This window comes from Balaenoptera acutorostrata, chromosome 5 (assembly GCF_949987535.1).
Source record: "Balaenoptera acutorostrata chromosome 5, mBalAcu1.1, whole genome shotgun sequence".
NCBI classification, from domain to species: Eukaryota; Metazoa; Chordata; class Mammalia; order Artiodactyla; family Balaenopteridae; genus Balaenoptera; species Balaenoptera acutorostrata.
In genome coordinates this window covers 116404754-116428316 of record NC_080068.1, presented here as the reverse complement: position 1 = coordinate 116428316, position 23563 = coordinate 116404754, and positions in this window count along the sequence as shown.

The window sequence follows — 23563 nt, the reverse complement described above, 5'->3', positions numbered from 1 at the left end:
CCATGTACATAGTCCAACTACCCTAAGACCATCAAGCTAGGAGGAAGCCCAAGTTACCTATATGCTGGGGCCACACGGAAGAGCACTGAGAACGCAGCCAACAGCAAGAACTGAGGACTCAGCTGAGCAAGAACTGAACCTCTCCCCCAGCCAGCACCCACTTCCCAGGCATGTGAATGGGCCATCTTAGAAGTGGACCATCCAGCCCCAGTCAAGCAGCCCCAGCTGATGCCACATGGAGCAGAGACAAGCTAATCGGCCAAGTCCCGCACAAATGGCAGAATCATGAACAAATAAACGATTTGCTGTAGTTTTAGGCCACTAAATACTGGAATGGTTTGTTATGCAGGAATTGATAACTGAGACAGATGGTTGACGGACAAATATTAAATTTCATACAAATAATACCCAATAAATAAATATATACACAAGCATACTCAAAGATTTGCTTCAATGAAAGGCAACAAATTTACAGAAAGAACTTGTATATTTTCTGGACATACGAGAGTTTGATGTGTTATTAAATCAAGCAGTATGAAGTGTTTGCATACTGTAGGCATCACTTAATCCTCACAATGATTCTGTGCTACATATATTATCCCCAATTTACAGATGAGGAAACTGAGGGTTAGAGAGATGAAGTACTCTAACCAGTCCAAGGTCACACAGCAAGCAAGATTCAGTGCCAGGATTTGAACCCAGACAATGTACCTTCGGATCCCAAGATCTTAAAAGCACTACAGTGACTTTCAGAAAAGAACCACTGCCACCGCCACCCAATCATCAGAACCATTTAATTGTGCTCCTTAAAGGAAGAAAACAGCTATCTGTCACGCAAACCACTTCTCTTTCTCTAGTTTCAGCAGAGCTCCTCCAGGGCTACTGGTCAAGTGGGAGAATCGGCAATATTTTCTCTCTAAAAAGGATTTGTAGAAAGACAGTCAACCTGGCCAACATTCAGCACCTACGGAAATGATGTGATTGCAAAGAAAACCTGTCTGACCAAAAATTTCTTCCCCAACTGGTAGATGCCTGAAGTTTGCCATCACAGAAGGGAAGTGACACTGATCTGTTACGTACGTACATAACCCAATTCTCTGGACTCAATTTCTTCATGTGTCAAATTAGAGAACTTTATTTTTTAAATTCTATGGTTCTATTTTTTTTAATATTTTAAAGATAAATTTAGCAGCTATGTCACTAAGTTAGGTAAATTAGGGAATGTAGCTGTTTAAGTCATTAAGTTAGGTAAAGGACTATAAAATAGCATGACTTAATTGAAAGGTACTGGTAATACATGGAGTTTATTTCTATTCTGAAACTTATAAGAAAAGAGAGAGTTTAGGGAACACTTAGTACAAATGACTCCCAGACAAATTATCTACATTAAATCTGCCAGCAGGGCTTCCCTGGTGGCGCAGTGGTTGAGAATCTGCCTGCCAATGCAGGGGACACGGGTTCGAGCCCTGGTCTGGGAAGATCCCACATGCCGCGGAGCGGCTGGGCCCGTGAGCCACAACTACTGAGCCTGCACGTCTGGAGCCTGTGCTCCGCAACAAGAGAGGCCGCGACAGTGAGAAGCCCGCGCGCCGCGATGAAGAGTGGCCCCCGCTCGCTGCAACTAGAGAAAGCCCTCGCACAGAAACGAAGACCCAACACAGCCAAAAAAAGTAAATAAGTAAATAAATAAAAATTAAAAAAAAAAAAAATCTGCCAGCAAAGTTAAAACTTGTTGAGAAAAAAAAATTTTAAACTCGAGAATAAGAAATGTTACATAAGTAGCCCTCATGGTCTCCACCAGTATGCACTGCATGTAGCTAAAGCAATTCTCTGTATGGGTCAAGTTGCTTTATTCATTTAACACAAGTTTATTGAACATATTTAACTAAAAATTTTCTGTTCTAAGCAACATGAACGATCAGAAAATGCACATTAAAAAAGAAAATATACATGACAATATCTTTCTAGTAGCTTAAAATCTGGTAGGAAAGAAAAGATGCATCTGTGAATAATTGCAATCGAGGAAAAATATAGTATATGAAATACTGTGTGATTCTACTTACATGAGGTATCTAGAGTAGCCAAATTCATAGAAATAGAAAGTAGAATGGTGGTTACCAGGGGCTGGGGGAAAGGTGGAAATGTGGAATTGTTGTTTAATGGGTACAGAATTTTAGATTTGCAAGTTGAAAAAGTTCTGGAGATTGGTTGCACAACAATGTGAATATACTTAACATTACTGAACTGTATGCTTAGAAATGGTTAAGATGGTCAACTTTGTGTTATGAGGTTTTTTTACCACAATAAAAAAGAAAGGAAATAGAATATAAATACCACATGAATTATACAGATATTAAGTAGTGCAAGGGTTCAAGGAGATGAGAGATACATTTGTTTGGTGTGAATGTTAGTGTGATAAGGGAAGCTTTCTTGTAGGAAGTAAAACTGTGACTTGAGTCTTGACAGGTAGAGATAGGGAAGATTGAAGTGATGAGAAAAACTGGGGAAGTAGAAAAGGCCAGTGTATTGGGAGATCAGAAGAGAACCACTCTGATTTTGCACTAAGCAATAAGCACAGAGAAGAAATACTTAAAGAACCAAAATCCAGGGAATTTTAACTTCACTGTAGTTAGAGTTATATTTCCACTGTGTACCATTTCATAACTGAGACAACATATGAGGTTGCCCTAGGGAATGAACTTTTTATTGCTTCAATCTTAGATTGATAAGAACATGTTACAATGTATCATTAGTAACAGCTAATAACAGTAATGATTTAATAAGTTTAATGTAATCTAAGGCACTTTACAAATAAACAAAAATTAAACCAAACTGGGCAAAATGCCCAGATTACTTCCTACACACACCAACAAAGTACTATACAAGTAAAAATGGAAACAAATATCTCACAATAATACTGGTTATATTTTGGATGGTAAAATAATGAAAGACTTTTTTCTTCTTCTTCCCTGTATTACTTTTTATTTCTGTTTTAAAAACAAGCATGAACACCTTGTGTAATGAAAAAACATTTCATGAAATAAATTTCCAATATAATAAATGACATTGGAAAGTGGAAAAAGTATTCCTTGAAAGATGGGGATCCTCTTTGATAAAATAAGGGGATATATTCTCTTGGTCAGATTCCCTCAAAGCCTTCTCAGACCACTCTCCACACCTATGTATCACCAAGCAAAGTGGGGATTACAGCTCCATGGTGGCAGGTAACTTGTGTTTCATTGATTTTACATACCCCTAACAAGGCTCTTTCCAGCATACTTTCTCCGTAAACAGTTCTTGAGGATTAGTGACTCTGAACACAAAAGACAGAAGGCACTAAGCCATCCCTGGGGTTCATTTTGGCCCTGAACTTAACTAGAAAGAGGGAACAGTGGGAATACTCCCATCACTTATTATGCGAAGGAGAATGTTTTTTGTAACTTGTCAAGTCCCATCGGTGAGCCAATTTGGGGAGTTAGTTCCCTCACCCAAAAAGTAGAAGACATGGCATCTTCTCATAAGAAGAGACTGTGAGTAGGCTTACAACTGAACTCACATTCTTTACCCCTAAAAAAACCCAATGTTACTAGTTTCTCCCATTTTCTTCCATATTCTGTGTATATAGACACAAATATGTATGTTACACACACACATCACGTCGTATTACATCACATAAGCGATCTCTGTGTCCGAGTTTCCAATTTTTTTCCACCCCCAATATATTCAACCTCTACCCATAGTATTAATCCTTGTTCATTTGAATTGAATTGTTCAATTGAATCAAAGAAAATTTCATTTATTCATTCAACAAATGCCTAATTTGAGCTAGATGCTGAGTCTACACCAGTGAACCAAACAGACAGGGTTTCTGCCATCACAAACTTTAGAGTCTAACTTGCAAAATCATAATAGGCTATTAGTCTAAAACCTACCTAATTTATGCAAAAAATACACTTGTATGAAACAACTAGAGAAAAATTACCAATGGAGTCAAATGCTTAATCACTGATAGAGCTACAGGCTACACATGGAACAGATGCTGAGTCTCCAAACATCAGGGCCAAGAGGCAGAACTGGATAGGCTTTGGTTAAGCAAGAATTTTACGCCTAGAAGACATTGTAGATATAAGAAAATCCAAATTCTTTACTTTTTTGGTGAGGAATCTGAGTCTCAGGAAGAATAGTGAATACTATTTAGATGCACAGGGAAACCCAGGCCCTTCCCAATCCAGAGTAAACGGTATTGTCTGGTGTTGATGAAAACCTGTATAGATGACTTTTAAGAGTACATTACAACCTTCAATTGTGAGGTTGCATTTTTTTTTTGTAGAAAACACTGTAAGGAGAGAACACCTCTTTGGGAATAATCAATAATAGCAATGCAAAGCATTTAAGGCCATGAACTCCAGAGCCTGACTGTTGCAACTAAAATTCCTACTCTGCTACTTATTATCTGAGTGACCATGGGCCACTGACCTTAACTTCCCTGGCCTCCATTCCTTCATCTGTAAAATGGGAATGATGATGGTACTCATTTTATGGAGTCATTTTGAGATTAAAATGAGTTGATAAACACACAGTGGTGTGATGGAAAATGTTTAACAACTGGCCTGTGAGATAAGGTTGCTTTGTAGAGATTGCCTATTTCCTTCCACAGCCAATTTCAAGCTACCAACATAAAGACAATCCGCTCGCAGAATTCCTGATATTTGAACAATTGGTTCTCTCAAGCTGGTACATGGCTCACCACTGCATGCAGAGCATTATAAAATACACACACACACACACACACACTACGTAGGTATTAGTTACTATATATATATATATACTATATATATATACACAAAATACGTAGATATTAGTTACTATATATACTAATATAATACATATGACAGCATTTTCTCTGATTTTGTATCATTCAAATACCCTATAATATTCAGAATAACTGAATTTATAGTAGTGCCCAGGGGGCCCTACTTCCCAGGAGGCCCCCCAAAAACATACAACCTGACTAAAATAGTATGTTTACTATGCAAATACAGATCAACACAGATTCCCCCAATGTCTCTGCCACTTCTAGTCAGATTTCCACCCTCATTCCCCTCCTAGAGTAGAGCCACTGTAAACTAAATGCATGAATGATTCCTATTTGAATGACATTATTAATGATACATGATTTATAATTTCATGACAATTAATTGTGTATCCCATGTGCTTTACTTACAATATCTCAATGAATCCTTACAGCCACCATATTGGGTGGATATTATCCCCAAGTGAAGAAACTGAGGCTTAGAGAGGATTCATAACTTTCCAAAGGGTATACATCTAGGAAATAATAAAACATATATACTTAACCTAGTCTTTTGAGGGTAGAGCTTAGGCTTGCTCCATTATCCCACATTATTTCATAATTAGCAGAAGTTTTTTTTGTTTTTTCATTTTTTTTCAGTTCCATGTAAAAATTTGGGTTAGCTTATATAATAGTATTTTAACAATAACTCTCTCTGCTGCATACTACAGCTACTATATACTGAACCATGTATGTGTTATTTAATTTTATATATACCGTCCATAGTAAGCTCTAGCTGGATATTTATAAACACTGAGAAAACTCATCTTAGTGTATATTTCCCAGTGAATTACCCATAATACCAAAATCAATAAGGCTTATACTTAGATTTCTGTAATTTTTAATTTACTTTCACAATAATGGAATTCTTAAAATAAGCTTTAATTTCTGACTCTGAAGATTTAGACACAATGTTAATTCTGTAATGTGAACATTCTGGAAACATATTCCTTTAGAAGAATGGCAAGAGGGGGCAGAGTTGGGGGGTTGAGGAGGTGAGAATCATACTGAATACAGTTTAGGGAATGTGTGAGCCAACACAAATGTTCATCTGTTAACTGCAGAGGTACAGAGAGTGAAACATATATGATTTAGATCAATACAATCATCTGCTTTCCAACAAACCGACTCTATGCCTACAATTATAGAGAAATATAATACCCATATTTTATTCATGCGAGGACGTGTTTATACACACTCAGTGTCATAACCTGAAACACGATCTGTCCACCCCCACCTCTGCGAGATCTCATTCTACCACTCTCCTCCTCACCTACTTTGCTTGAGCTACACTGGCAAGCTCCCTATTCCCGGAACAAACCAAAGTGGTCCTACCGTTGACCATTCGCATTTGCTTTAACATCAGTCTAAAACGCTCTTCCCCCAGAGGTGGGTCCCCTCCTTCACATACTTCATGCCTCTGCCTGACTGTCACTCATTATGGAGGTCTTCTCTGATCACCAGATACAAAATATCAATCCACACCCCTCCCCGGGCATCCCATGTGTTCCCACACTCATCTTGCTTTATCTTTTCCATGGCCCTTATCACCACCTGACATTTTATTTCTTTTTAATTGTGGTAAAATATACATAAAATTTACCATCCTAACTAATTTTTACTGTACAGTCCAGTAAAGTACACTCACATTGTTGTGCAGCCAATCTCCAGAATTCTTTTCATTTTCCCAAACTGAAACTTTATATCCAATAAACCACCACATTCTCCCCTCCCCACAGCCCCTGGCAACCACCATTCTACTTTCTGTCTCTATGAATTTGACTAGGTACCTCATATAAGTGGAATCAGACAGTATTTGTCCTTTTATGGCTGGCATATTTCACTTAACAATGTCTTCAAGGTTCATCCATATTGTAGCACATGTCAGAGTTTCCTTCCTTTTTAAGGCTGAATAATATTTCATTGTATGTACAGTCAGCCCTCCATATCCATGGGTTCCACATCCATGATTCAACCAATCGCACATCAAAAAAAATTTTTTTTTAATTTTTCCAGAAAGTTCCAAAAAGCAAAACTTGAATTTGCCACATGGCAGGCAACTATTTACATTGTATTAGGTATTACCAGTAATCTAGAGATGATTTAAAATATACGGAAAGATGTGCATAGATAATATGCAAATATTGATACTAGACCATTTTATACAAAGGACATGAGCATCCTCAGATTTTGGCATCTGAGGGGGTCCTAGAACTGATCCCCTATGGAGACAAGAGATGACTCTCTCCCTCCCTCTCTCTCTCTCTCTCTCTCTCTCTCTCTATACATATATATATATAATAATATATATATCATATTTTGTTTATCCATTATTCCATTGATGGACACTTGGGTTGCTTTCACTTTTTGCCTATAATGCTTCTATGAACACAGGTGTACAAATATCTGTTCAAGTTCCTGCTTTCAACTCTTTTGGTTATATACCTAGAAGTGGGATTGCTAGATCATATGGTAATTCTATTTTTAATTTTTTGAGGAACTGGCGTACTGTTTTCCATAGCAGCTGTGCCATTTTACTTTCCCACCAGCAGTGCACAGGGTTCCAATTTCTCCACATCCTCACCAACACTTATTATTTTTTGCTTTTTGATAGTAGTCATCCTAATGCGGGTGAGATTGTATATATTTATTCTTATGTCTTTATTTTCTATCTTTCCTACCTACTAGAATATAAGCTCCATGAGGGCAGGGACTTCATTTTTGTCACTGTTGTATTCCCAAATCCTATAACACTGCCTGATACATATTAGTTATCCAAAAAATATTTGTTGAATGAACTAATGATAGCCCACCTTCAAGATTTCATTCATCTTAGCATAACTTTCAAATTGAAAAGACAAGAGAATAGTTATTGCAGGAATTATTACATAGACTATCTTTAACAGATCCCCTCAGAAGTTTGAGTGTAAAATTGAGACTCTTACCACTATTGATTACATTTTAAAATTCAAAAGCAGATGTAACTTCAGTAATGTAATGCATACATCACATCAGCTGAAGAATCAATTCTTTCAAAACACATTCTCAGCAATTGTCAAGAACCATATTTGTTTGTTCCTGTGATCATCATCTAAACAGTTTCCTTTGCTGTTAGGTTCTAAAGGAATGCTCTTAGATGACAATGTTTTTGATCACCATGGAAACATCAACCACAAAGCTTATACCAAGCCCTTGTAGAAATAGCTAAACAGAAAAAGAATTTAAAAACAACTTTTCCTTCCATTGAGGTAGATAAATTGAACATAAGATACAGCATTTAAACCTAATTGTGGTAAATATCCAATTGCAGATTCATGAGCTCTAAAATTCAATTGAGTTCTATCTATGTAGATGTAGCAGATTTCTTGGTTGGCTACCAAACACCTTTCTCTAATTTTTCCCAACCATTTTGTTTGGATGATAATGTACCCAACCTCAACACATGGCATCCTGTTCATTTTTAGGGATTTTTCAAGGGATAGGCAGGCACATGATCCAGTTCTAACAATGAAATGAAAGGAGGCTTTTGCAGGATGGCTTCTAGGAAAGATTTCCCTCCCTTATAAGAAAAAGGTATGACCAGAGGAAGACCTGGCCACCACCTGCCACCTTCGCCTTACCCTTGCTTTCGGCTTTGGCTGTTACACAAAGACACGATGCTTGGAACTGTGGCAGCCATCTTATGACCAAGAGAGATGACATAACACCTGAGGACTGCAAAGCAGAGGAAACAGAGAAGCTTCAATCACTCATAACATTACTGAACCACTGAACCAGACATCCTGGGACTGATAACTTCAGCCTCCTTGTTAGCTGAACAGTAGATATCTGTATGGCTTAGGGATGTGTGTGAATGTGCGTGTGTGTTTTAGGTAGACTCTTGCATTAAATAGCTGTAATTCAGACCACAGCTTCATCTTTTGCAAAGAGAGAGAGAGACAGAGAGACAGAGAAAGAGAGACTGTTAGGTGGTTCAAACTTATAAGCTTTGGGGACCAGAAGTAAGGATGAGTTAAAAGAGAGTTGAAGGGCTTCCCTGGTGGCGCAGTGGTTGAGAGTCTGCCTGCCAATGCAGGGGACACGGGTTCGAGCCCTGGTCTGGGAAGATCCCACATGCCACGGAGCAGCTGGGCCCGTGAGCCGCAATTGCTGAGCCTGCACGTCTGGAGCCTGTGCTCCGCAACAAGAGAGGCCGCGATAGTGAGAGGCCCGCGCACCGCGATGAAGAGTGGCCCCCGCTTGCCACAACTAGAGAAAGCCCTCGCACAGAAATGAAGACCTAACACAGCCATAAATAAATAAATTAATTAATTTAAAAAAAAAAAAAAGAGAGAGAGAGTTGAAGACTAAACACAAGATAAACTGCAACTATATTATGCTTGTGGGAACTGTCCCTGCCAGCCTTGAAGCAATTTAGAGCATACAAAATGGTGGTAGCTAATTAGAAATCACTCAAATAATATGTCTGCAGAAACAGGAATCTGTGGACATAAAAGTTAACAAAGCAAAACCTTTAATAAAAGTTAATAAAACAAAACCTTTTATGAGATTACATTTTTTTCTATTAAATTTGAGGACAACAAATGAAGTCTGATAATAATGCATGTAAGATAGGCAAATTCCCTCTCTGATGCCTTCCCTTCTCTTCTAAGAGAAACTCATTTTAATCACTCTCCATGCCATGAGTTTAGATTAGTGTGATCCCAGGTGATTCACTTAAAGAATGACTTACTTTTGATATCTTTTCTGTTAAGGCTCACAATTCCACTTCCATCACACCTGCATGTGAGTTGCTAGCTAGACATAATAACTTCTGACACTTTCAATTCAGGATTCACAATTTCATTGTTAGGTTTCCCTTTGAAAAGAGCAATAGCTTTGGAATCATTTGTCCTACTTTCCACTTCTCCCACATTCTAATTTGGAAACTCACAGCCTTTTTCCAGGTGTACAGGGACACTGCCTTCCTCAGGGCAGCCAAACTCCTAGTCAGCTCCAGGGTGATGAAGGAATCTCTATTACCTTCATCACAATGGCAAACCCAGTTCAAAGAAACACAAAGGAACTCTTCATCTTCTGTCCTACCTTTTCCTCAGCTTCCTTCTCCCACCCTACCTTTCACATAGCCAACCTTTAGAGTGGCCTGGGAGCATATGGGCTTTTGAACTTTAAGAAGAGAGTAAAAAGAGCCCACAAAGTTGAGGGGGGTGGCGTGGGGGACTTTTTAAAATACTGAGATAATCCCATGTAACTTTTCAGGAAAACAACAGGTAGGCAAAACTTCTTAGCCATGGACCCATTATATCTTTCAGCCCTCACTGATAGTCACAGCCAAATTTAAGCTCTTTTTCAGTACATAATGGCTTTTCCATTTGCCAACACAATCTCTAGACAACACATATCTGAGTTATTCATTACATAGTAAAGTGCTCTGAAATAACTTAATTATAAAAGTACACTATAAAACCAAACTCTACTTTTTTCCTTCAATCTAGTCCACATATGTGAGACTTTTTGTGGGGTAGAGAGCAAACAGTGACTTCCTTTTAGACAATATTAAGTTTGAAGGACCTGAGGAATAAAAAGGAGAAGATTTACAGAGGTCAGATGAAAATATTAAGTCAAGAGAAGGGTTGGCACTAAGATAGTGATGGAAGAAAGATCAGCATTTGAGTGGTAATGGAGGCTATAGGACTTGATGATTGGGTATGGGAAGAAGTATAAACACATAAGAGAAGAAAATCAAAGATAGCAAGCAGAACTCTGAGAGACACTAATATCTAGATAACAAGGGAAGGAAGAGGAAGAGATGGAGGAGGATGATAAAAACTGCCTGGGAAAACACTAGCAAGAAAACCACAAATGAGTCATGATAATAAACAAGGCTTTTTATGATCTGGCTCTAGACTGACTCACCAGTCTCATCTCCTGTGACCTCCCCCAGACACCCTGCTCCAGCCATTCAGGACTGCTGATCACTCCCTAAAATGCAATATGCTTTCTACTTCCATGCCTTTGCACCTGCTGTTTCCTCTGCCTGGAATTCCCTCCCTATCTTAGTCATGTTGCAAACTTTTACTCTTCCTTCAAGCACCAGCTTCTCGTTGAGGCCTTTGCTGAATTCCCTAACCAAATAAAGGCCCCCACTGCATTGGATCATACCTCCATATCAAAATCATCACATTCTACCTGTTTTGTTTGTTTTCCCTATAACATATATGCCATATAACTATAGCATAAGTTCCATGAGTACTGAGTGTTTTCACCTCTGTATTTGAGGTGTTTTCACCTCTGTATTTCCAGTCCCTACCAGGGCACCTGGCATGAAGAGGTGGTATCATATGCTCTGTTTAAGGATGAGGGTTCTGATGCCTAATACATGTGAGTATGAATCCCTCACTCTGCCATTTACTTGGCTGTATGATCGTCAGCAAACTACTAAGCCTCAGTTTCTTTATCTTTAAATTGGGATAATTATTGTATCTACTTCATAAAATGGATGGGAGGATGAAATGAGATAATACATGTAAAGAAGCTGTCACAGAGCTTGGCACACACTCAGGCTCAATTAAGTGTGAACATCATTACTTCAGAGGAGTTAATATAATTATTGAACATATGAATGGAGATCTACAGTCTTAGTGGGAAGAGTTTCAGGAAGGAGAGAAAGATCAACAGAATCAAAACTGCTGAGAAGTCTAGAAGGATTAGGGCTGTCAGTCTGCTAAATTCTCAACCAAAGCGTCCTTCTCTCCACAGCCGTTGGGTTTCCTTACCCTCCCCATCAGGCTCACCCCTGCCCTAGTCTCTCTAACAAAGAAGACTGAAAAATTGGGAAAAAAAGGAAAGCACCTCCTGGACATAGTCAACCCCTAGGATAGGCAAAAGGAGTGCGATCGAGGTCAGGATAATTCTTCCTCTGAAATAGGAAGGAAGAAAGCAAGAATATGTGAAAATACCAGGTTTAGAGGTAGAGGTATGCTCTGGTTTTCTTTCATAACTGAAGAAGGTGGCTATAAAAGAGACATTCACGAATAAAACATTCTGTACTCTCAGATGAAAGAGTTAACTCAGTGATAAACAATCCAAGCTTTTATCAAAAATAGAGAGAGGATTTTCTAAGTTGCCATACGAGGTCTTTTATCCAATTGGAAGTCTGATTTAGTCAACAGCTCTGTTACTCTTGTACATTTTAGCTTCTTATATCTATAAATTCATGTCTTTTTAAGTAAATATTTATTCATTGGTGTCTAAATAAACTGTATGAGAACTTCTAACAAAGCTATACAAATACTTGATAACTATCATGGGTAGGGAATAACACTAAATATATTGATTTACTGAATATTATTTTTAGCTCAATGGTGCAAATGTACAAAACAAATATTTTTCTTTATAAACTGGCACTATAAAAGTGATTAGTCCATATAATTTACGTTAAATATAACCGTTACTCAAATTTATAAGCTTGCACAATTTAAGCAATATCACAAAATCATGCATCTAATACTTTTGCTTGTGTTCATGATTATCAGTCACTACATGGGGCAGCAAATTGGTTAAACCAGGTCAAATCCAGTTCCAGAAAAGGTTTATTTGACTTGCCTGATCCCAAAATAAACTAGGGTGAAATAACCTTATGATATTAAAGCAAAGACAGACATCAAAAGAGAAACACAGTATTCATAAAACCTGTGGGAAGATTTCTTTCAGTTTCATAAGCGTATCCTTTAGGACAGTCAGAAAAAAGGTCAGAGAAACCCAATTTATATTAGATCATACACTGAAGAAAAATGATGTGATCCTTCTACATTTATTACCATAAGAGTTGAATAAAGGTTAATGGATTTGAAAAACTGCATTTCCAGGAGTCTGGTTTTTAATACCAAGTGGCTGGCAAGTTACCATCTATTATAAAGGAAAATTGTTGAGATAAATAACTTGCGTATAGATAGTGTAGCAGATTCAAGGAGATTTGTTACTACCTCAGTCTACGTGAAATAAAGCATTTAACAGAATAAAACTGTTTTCAGACCTCCTCAGGTAAAACAAAAGAATGTTTGTTTAATTTCCATTAAAAGAAAAAAAAATAAATTCCAGGTGTAGCTCTTGACAAGAACTCAGATCTTGGTGTTTCCTCTAATTTCTTTCAGCTCTGAGATACCTTGCTCCATGAGCACAATCGCATCTTTGCTTTCTTGTTAGGCTTCCATTGTCTAAACTTGAGTATATCCCCACAGATTCTGCTTCTGGTCATGTGTGACACAGGAAGTACCAGCAGTCTGCCCAAGGGGTTCTGTTTTCAGCCTGAACTCTCATCAAGAAATGACCTAGTGGGGCTTCCCTGGTGGCGCACTGGTTGAGAATCTGCCTGCCAATGCAGCGGACACGGGTTCGAGCCCTGGTCTGGGAAGATCCCACATGCCGCGGAGCAACTAGGCCCGTGAGCCACAATTACTGAGCCTGCACGTCTGGAGCCTGTGTTCCGCAACAAGAGAGGCCACGACAGTGAGAGGCCCGCGCACCACGATGAAGAGTGGCCCCCGCTCGCCGCAACTAGAGAAAGTCCTCGCACAGAAACGAAGACCCAACACAGCCATAAATAAATTAATTAATTAACTTAAAAAAAAAAAAAAGAATCAAGAAATGACCTAGTAAGCTGTAACTTAAAATACCCCTCCCATCACCTACAGCTCACCAAATGATGACCATGGCCAAATACACATTCTCGAGACGGAAGACACTGATTAGAGAGATATCATTAACAGGTTAATAAATATATAATGGTAGAAGATTTGCAGAGTAAAGTGACAGAGGCAAAATAGCCCAGGAATCAGATGATAAAACTTAGTGCTTTAAATAACATTTAAATTAATTTTTAATAAAATCAACTAATTTAACAATTTTCAAATTAAATCCCATTAGTATCAAATGAGATTAATATGCAGATAATGATAATGGCCTTAAAGAATTTATCAACCACAGCACAAACATTACTGGGAAAGATGTGGGATTCAGAATGTGATCAGGCTCTATCTGGAAGAAAGGAAATCCAGACAGGACTGAGAGACACTGAAGAGGCACAGAACTTCGTATCAAAACCCCACTGAATAGTATTAATAACTGCAAGGATATGCTTAACTTATTGTATCTTTAAAGACATGTAATTTTTTTTTTAAAAGCTTTTTTTTTTTTAATTTTTTTTTTTTTATAGCTACTTTATTTATTTATTTATTTATTTATTTTTTTGGCTGTGTTGGGTCTTCGGTTCGTGCGAGGGCTTTCTCTGGTTACGGCAAGCGGGGGCCACTCTTCATCGCGGTGCGGGGACCGCTCTTCATCGCGATGCGCGGGCCTTTCACTGTCGCGGCCCCTCCCGTTGCGGGGCACAGGCTCCAGACGCGCAGGCTCAGTAGTTGTGGCTCACGGGCCCAGCTGCTCCGCGGCATGTGGGATCCTCCCAGACCAGGGCTCGAACCCGTGTCCCCTGCATTAGCAGGCAGACTCTCAACCACTGCGCCACCAGGGAAGCCCTAAAGACATGTAATTTTTATTCTATATTGTGAGTTCCATTATTCCCTATGCATTCTTTTATTACCTTCATAAAGTCCTGAATTAAAGAACTTTTTGAAAGCATTGTTACAAAAAAATATCTAGTTTAATTCCCAGACATTAGTCAAGATTCTGGGGCTCAAATGAGACAAACCAGATAAGCAATAACTATTACAATGTTCTTTTTTTTCTGAGTGTTCTGCAAGTTACATTTACACAAAAGGATCTGAGTGAGAGCTATGATGTTAAATCTATTATTGTTCAGCCTTTGAAATAAATTATTCCTTCAACTAAAAGCCCGACATGCAGCAACAGCTCCAAAATTTTTATTCAAGAGAAGGTAATCTGATAGGAAGACAGAGAGAATCTAAGGGAGCATGGCATGAAGTTATTTGTGCAGAGAGTAAACATATTGTTTTTCTTAGATTTTATGTTACAGAATCGATGAAAATAGCCATGTTTCCTAAAGTAACTTTTATTCACCTCTTAGTTAAGATTGTGAAAATATGGCTTATCCATGATTAGGTGATGATGAAGATGATGATTTTATTTGAGGGTAGCTTTTATCTGAGGATGAGAGGGAGGTGGAAAATAAAGCCAAACCCTAGCAGGAGTATGCATATTCTAAAGAATAAAGACCAAACTCTGGTAAGCTGAAGACTTTCCATGATGTTATACCAATTATTTTTCCAATTTTATGTTTCACTAATCTCTCCTTATCTCCCACTCTGTAGCCAACTGGGATTGATTACTAACCATTCTGCCTACCCTCTAATATTTTTCCATCTCTATGTGTCTCTTCATGCTGTTTATTCTGGATCTGAAACACTTTTTATCTAATCTCTACCTGTCAAAATGAAATCCATTCTTCAATATTCAACTCACATTTCAACTGTTTCACTAAACCTAATATGATTTCCTCCAATCAAAATAAACTTATTTTATCTCCTCCCATGGTATTTTGTACTCTATTATTATACTTACCATATTCTATCTGCATTAAAGTAAGCTGTGTACACTGCTTGATTTCTTCTTCTATAGGATTGTAAGATTTTTGAGAGCAGGGATAGATCTAATATCCTTCTGAGGAAGAATTTTCCAAATGAACCATAACTTATTTTATATAATGATGGCTTTTCTTTGAAAAAGAGGAAAGTTATCTCTTAAAATGACCACTTAGGGGTATTCTACACCTGATTTGTTAAATTTGATTTCTCATTTTAAGAGCTACTTTCTATATATCCAAGTATATACTATCTATATCCAAGTGAAAATATAACCTTCCACCTTAGTAACCTTCCACCAAATGATAGTTAAAATTGAAAATGTGATTGATTGCTATCTTGTTGTTTGAAATGCAATAAAGTTCTATTGGTTAAAAAGCAAATAGTTACTAATCAGGGCCTTGTTCAGACTGCCATTCATTTGCTAGGTAATCCCAAGCAAACTATTTATACTCTTTGTGCATCCACTTAACTAATCTGAAATCTAAAATATGGATTATCTGCTTTCCAAGTTGTTACACATATTGGTCATTGTGAAATTAAGAGTTATAATGAAGGATTCTGAAAAGTGAACAGAAATAATACTTGTTAATAACACTCTGGAACTTGAATAATCTAAAGTGATCTAAGGAAAGAATGGATTTAAATGAAGAAGAGTTTTCAGCCAAAGTATGTATGATCCATAATGATGCATCACAAGATTATGATGGCTCTTTTCCTAATATGTTGACATTTGAGCATGTAACATTTAAAAAATGGAGAAAACAAAAAAGGATTAGCAAAATATAAAGTTGACTGACAATTATACACCTAAGACCAAAATTGATATAATTCAGTTTTGTTACTTGAGGGTTTCTACATTGTTGAATATAGTATTCAGAAGTGAGAGGGAGTAAAAAGTAGCTTTTGATCCAACAATTTAACTTCTGGAAATTTATTCACCAATACATGTGTTCAAAGACCCATATATGCCCACACACATTCTTAAATACAAATGTACAAGATTTTCACTGAAGCAAAATACTAGAAACAACCTAAATGTCCATTCACAAAGAGTGAAATGAATTATGATACATTCATTTAATAAAATAATATGTAACAATAAAAGATCAAGTGTATGTACCAAACTGGACCAGAATAAATTTTTATGAAAGAAGCAGAGTATCAAGCAACGTGTATAGTAGGCTCCCATTTGTGTAAACAAAAGCGGGAAGGAGTTTGTACACAGATAAATGTTTCTATAAACAGAATATTTCTAAGGGAATACATAAGAAATGATTGTTTCAGGGGTAGGGGATTGCAGAGATTGGGTTTGGAGTAAGGTTTACTTTCCAAATATATCCATCTATAAAAATATTAATTTATTACCACACTTTTTTTCTTTGACCACACCACAGCTGGCAGGATCTTAGTTCCCCAACCAGGGACTGAACACATGCCACAGCAGTGAAAGTGCCAAGTCCCAACCACTGAACCACCAGGGAATTCCCTACCACATTCTTATATGACTTCTTCAATTTTAAAAAAAGTATAATAAAATTATGTTTATAAACTGTTAGAATAAGTTCAATTAGTTAACCAAGATGCTTAGGTCACAAACAATTCAAATCAAAATTACATGTTTTTTCACAATAAAGTATACCTCTGTATTATTTTATTGTTTAGAAGTACCTGCCCAAATGTTATATCAAAGTTTAATAATGGGTTTATGAGATAGAATGATAATTATTTGCATTTTATAGATTACAAAACTATGGTTTAGCAAGATGAAATTATTTACTCAGAATTACTCAAATAGCAACCAGAACAGCTGTACAAGCCTGATTTCTGACTTCTCGGAGGCTCTAGAGCCTTGTGTCTAATGGTGGTACTATGCAACGCCCTCCACACTCCACAGGCAGAACCCAAGCCCGGGACTACTAAGCAATCGAAAATTAAACAACGTGAAAAAGTACAGTGTTTGCATAGAGTGATTTATGATATTTAAGTGGGAAAATATTTCCTATGAAATACTTATTTAATCAGTTCTTGTCACATCTGTGTTACCTCCTGATCCAATGACAAAAATAATGTGACGAACATAGCAGCTTACTTTGTATTAACTTAGTTCTCACTCTGTGGTAGTTCGTATTTTCAAAGGTGGCCAAATAGCCTATCCCACATGTATTTCTTACAATGTAATGTTGATATTCATCCCTTGCATAGAGCAGTGGGGTCTATTCCCCTCCCCTTGAATCTGGTTGAACCTCTGTGATTGCCTCAACCAAGAGAGTATGGCATTAAGTAACCCTATGTGATTTCCAAGGCTAGGTCATAAGATGTCCTTTACTTCTGCTGTGATGTCTGGGGACTCTTACTCTTAGACCCCAGTCACTATGTTGTGAGGAAGACAAGTATCCACCTGAAGAGGACTCATATATAGGTGTTCCAGCCAATAGCCCCAGCACTGGCCAGTAGACATGCAAGTGAGCAAACCTGAGATGATCTGTCCCCAGCCATAAAGTCACCTCCAGCCTTCCAGTAACCCCAGCTGATTCCCAACGTTCTCATCAAGCCCTACTCAAATTGCAGATTAATGAGCAAAACATATGATTACTGGTGTTTGAAACCACTATGTTTGAGGTGGTTTGTTATGCAGCAATAGATAACCTAACCTAACCTAAAAGCTAGGTTTAGACTATTGAACTCAATGCCATATGTGTCACTAGGAACAGATAATTAGCTCCTTAATATACCATAATCTACCCATATAGTAATGCTTTATAAAAAATGAAATGCTAATCTTCGCCAAAGCCTATAGTGAATGAAGCTTAAAGTCTCCATTTATTTCTCATCTCACTTCCATATTCAACATAGCTGAGTTAGAAACTGTTTTCTAAAAACCTCTGGAAACTCTCTGTATTCATCAAATAGGGTACATCTTGTCTTTTTTCCATTTGTTTTCTTGATATAGTTTTATTATATGCATTTCACTTTCATAAACTGCTTCCGTTCCAGACATAAGGGCTTGCCTTGTACATTAATATGATGTTTAGATTGAAAACTATGTAAATAGCATTTAAAAAACAAAGTCAAAAGCATGTTAATGTCATTAGATTTTCTAAAAATTACATGATACATACTTTTTTCTGAAATCTGAAAAACTCAAAATATCTAAATGCAGAGGAGAGAGTCCAGATATTAACTCATGCCAATATGTCAATTGATTTTTTTTTTTTACAAAGATGCAAAGGCAATTTAATAAAGCATAGTCTTTTCAACAAAGGGTAATGGAATAACTGGATATTCATATGCAAAAAAAAAAAAGAACCTTGAACTACACATCACAAAAATCAATTCAAAGTGACTGAAAGACTTAAATGTCAAATGTTAAAATGATAGACTTTTTAAAAACTGGGAGAAAATCTTTGTGACTTTGGGTTAGGGAAAGAGTTCTTAGATACAACAGAAGGACAACCCATTAAAGAAAAAACTGATAATTGGACTTGATCAAAATTAAAAACCTTTGCTCTGAGAAAGACACTAAAAAGAGAATAAAAATAGCAGAGATAGACTAAGATAAAATATGTTCAAATCATATATCTAGGGCTTCCCTGGTGGCGCAGTGGTTAAGAATCCCCCTGCCAATGCAGGGGACACGGGTGCGAGCCCTGGTCCGCATGATCCCACGTGCCATGGAGCAACTAAGCCTGTGTGCCACAACTACTGAGCCTGTGCTCTAGAGCCCACAAGCCACAACTACTGAAGGCTGTGCGCCTAGAGCCTGTGCTCCACAACGAGAGAAGCCACCGCACCGCAACAAAGAGTACCCCCGCTTGCCACAACTAGAGAAAGCCCACGTGCAGCAATGAAGACCCAACGCAGCCAAAAATTTTTTTAAAAAAATTATTTTTTTTTAAATTATATATCTAACAAAGAACTTGTCTCCAGAATATATAAATAACTCTCTAAACTCAACAAAAGGTAAACAACCCAATTTAAAGATGGCCAAGGGCTTCCCTGGTGGCGCAGTGGTTGAGAATCTGCCTGCCAATGCAGGGGACACGGGTTCGAGACCTGGTCTGGGAAGATCCCACATGCCACGGAGCAACTAGGCCCGTGAGCCACAATTACTGAGCCTGCATGCCTGGAGCCTGTGCTCCGCAACGGGAGAGGTCGCAATAGTGAGAGGCCCACGCACCACGGTGAAGAGTGGCCCCCGCTTGCCACAACTGGAGAAAGCCCTCGCACAGAAACGAAGACCCAACACAGCCATAAATAAATAAATAAATAAATAAATAAATAAATAAATATTAAAAAAAAAGATGGCCAAAATATTTGGACACTTCAACAAAGACAATGTTGGCAAAAGTATTCAAGTACCATTAGTCATTAGAGCAATACAAATTAAAATCACAATGAGATACCTCTACAGATCTATTAGAATGACTAAAGGAAAAAAAATGACAATACCAAATGTTAACAAGGATGTGGAGCAACAGGAACTCTGGTTCATTGTTGGAAGGAATGCAAAAGCCATACAGCCACTTTGAAAAATAGTCTGGCAGTTTCCTATAAAGTTAATATATGCTTACCATATGATCCAGCAATCCTATTCCTAGGTATACACCCAAGAGAAGTGAATGCTTAGGTTTACACAAAACCTGTATACAAATATTTAATAGCAACTTGATTCATAATTGCCCCAACCTGGAAACAACCCAAATGTCCTTCATCTTAATGGCTAAACAATGGTACACCCATACAATGAAATACTATTCCACAATAAAAAGGAACAAAATATTGACAAATGCAAGAAGATAGATGGCTATTAAGGGCATTACGCTGAGTGAAAAAAAGTCAGTTTCAAAAGGTTGTATTCTGGATGATTCCATTTACATGACATTCTGTGAAAGGCAAAAATATAGGGACAGAGGACAGCTCAGTGGATGCCAGAGGTTGAAGGTGGGAGGATCTGTTTGACTACAGTGGCATTAGCACAAAGGAATATTTCAGGGGAATTCCTCAGCAGTCCAATGGTTAGGACTCTGCACTTCCACCACAGGGGACACAGGTTCGATCCCTGGTTGGGGAACTAAGATCCTGCATGCTGCGCAGCGTGGCCAAAAAAAAAAAAAAAAAAAAAAGGAATATTTCAGGGAGCTAGAACTGTTCTACATCTAGATTGTGGTGATAGATACACAACTCTAAGGATCTGTCAAAACTCATTAAACTGTATAAAAAGTGAATTTTACTGTATATAAATTAAAAAACAAAATTAAAAATCTAAACCAATTATATAAATGCATCACTATATTCACTTATTGCTTTTATTCTCTTTTATCCCTTCACTGTCTAAAGGAAATTATCCTCTTTTTGTAACTCAAATACTTTGCATAACATGAAAATTCAAAATATAACTTATCTTGACAAGCATAAACAAAGCATGGAATTAATATTGGAAGAAGCTAAAAAACTTGAAAATGAAAGCCTCCTATTTATTTATGCCTGTTCAAGAAGACTCTCCATTAATCCAGCTCATTCTCAGAACTATTTTTCTCAGCACCAACATGGAAACAGCAGGAATAATTGAGGAGCTCTCAGGGGAAACAAAAGCTAAATGAGGGCTTTAGTCTCTCCTCTCAGCAACCATGAGGCTGCAGAAATGCTATCTTAGAGAATACAGAAGTGCAAATGGAATTCAAGTTATTTTCATTTGATGAATTAAAATAATGAAAATTATTTCAACTATGTTGTAAATCCTACAGTTAATCAAGGCAAACTAAAGGAGAATTCCTGAGAATGGTTACAGAGGGCTCAAAGTATAAAGAGTGCTAAGAAGATCTCCCCCAATAGCCACAAATTAGAAGGGGAAGACAATAAAATAACAGTGAGTGTGAAACGAGGCATCGTGACCACGTTTTAAATCCCCGAGTTGCATAGTTGCAGCTTACTAGCTATGAACTTGAGGATGCAGCTTAGTTTCGCTAAACCCACATTACTCATCGGAAAATGGGAATAATAATATCTCCTTCGTAGGACTGTTGGGAAAACTGTGCCTTGCTTAGCGTCACACCTGGCCCCTTTGTAAACATTTTATCATTACCATATGAGAGGTTTCTGAGTTTCCACAACAAAGAAAGAAAGAACACTGGTTTGCTTCCATAAATGAAATAACACTAATACCCACAGATCGTGGAGAAGGATTGATCATGAAACAAGAAAAAGACACTAAATTTTACTGGCACCAATTATAAAGGATGTCTTATAGCTCTCCAATTCTCAAAGTAATCAATGCTTTGGAAACTCCCATCATAGCTCATCAGAAAGATAAGGCCCAGAAAGATGCTAGCATAGTATCTTAACTTCAAGATCTCAGTAAGTACTCATTTAACTAACTGATTTAAATTTTCTGGCAATGGCCATAGAAATCATATGGATCTCTTGATACACATAATATATGCAGACAAACTATTTAAAAACTTAGTGGCAAAACTATCGTTTCTTTATCTTTTATGGTCAGAAAATGAATAAAGAATAAACACGTAATGAAATCCAGGAGATTTGTCTTTATAGTTTGGTAGCTAATTTGACTTAAACGGTTTTAAAAAGTAGTGAAACTTCTGTACCATAGTTATCTTGTATAGAAAACAAAGAAAATATAACCCTTTTCTTAAAAGAGGGAAAAAATTAAATATCTAGTATCTTAGGAGCCTGAGAAGACAGAGCATATTAATAAATTTTTCTCTCCCTTAACATGACAGAATGAAGTTGAAGGTCATTTTCCCTTGATCGTCTCATTTTTGGAAACCTAGATTTTAACTGCACTGTGCAAAGGCACTGGATTACTTCAGCTATTTCATGGTATATCAGCAATTTCCAAAAGCTTAAAAAATAAAAATAAAAAAAACTTTGTCCAAAAGATCAAGTTGTAAAAATAATATATACAGTTTCTGATATATCATTCTAATAACAGATTAAATAATTAGAACAGAAATATATCATATATCAAATGGATGCAAACATTAATTCAGTCATACAGTGACTTTTTAGGTATATGCAAACCCAGGAATTATTTAGACTCATTATTAGAGGAATGATCAAAACAAAAAGTTGAGAAATATATTTTTAAATAATGTGGAAAAGCCCCTATAAGCAATTCAAATTTCAGATACTTTAATGCTTGTCTTCATTAAAAACACCTACACCTCCTAATGGATAACATTTTTATCTTCTTCATTTCTTTATCTTTAGGGCATGAAACATTACTCCGTGCTGAATAAGTGTTTGTTGAATAAATGAATCTTCACATAGAATATTTTCATTGAAATTAGCAGTTAAATATACTAATTTACAGGATATAAATATATATTCACTGAAAGCCTTTCTAAAATATTTTATTTCTAAATTTCTATTATATAATTAAAATGATGACCAATAAATTTATCTGTTGCTAAAACCCATGCTATGTCTTTAATTAAAATCTTTCAACCTTTGGACTTCTATGTTCTTTCAATTATACTTTTTCTGTCAACTATGGTTTAAAAAGAGGAAAACAATTCAGATGTTAATTCAGTTCTGATTCAATCCAGAATTGATTTGAAAAAGAATTACTAAAGAACAAGGAGAAACATGTCAGGGAAACAGTGACACAGTTAAAATATACTGGGACTGGGACCTAAAATATTTCACCATTTTGCAGGAAAACACTGCTATCCCTTCTGTTTTTTAAAATTTCTAATTTGCTCAAAATCACTTGCAGGAAAAGTGTTGACGCTGTAGTCAGAGGTTGTCAGGACTTCCGTTCCACCTGCCTGGATGAATCAGGTAGACTGGAATGGCCAATAATTCCAGCAACCTATTTCTACACCCTATGCAAATTAATGCACCAATCACTAAAAGAGTGCTTCTGTAAGGTCATATAAATTAAAGGCTGAGCAGAGGACACCAGTCAATTACTTGAATGTTGCAGCATAATGTCATTTACACAGCTTCTAATTACGAGGTCCTCTAAGTAGAGTGTCTACTCTGCAAAATAGCAATGACCTTTCATACAAATTTTTTCTCCTGACCATTTTCACACATACTATTTCTTAGATCAGTAGAATTATTCTAAATATAGAATGAGACTTCACAGAGATTCTTATGAGTACATATAACTATATACACAAAAATA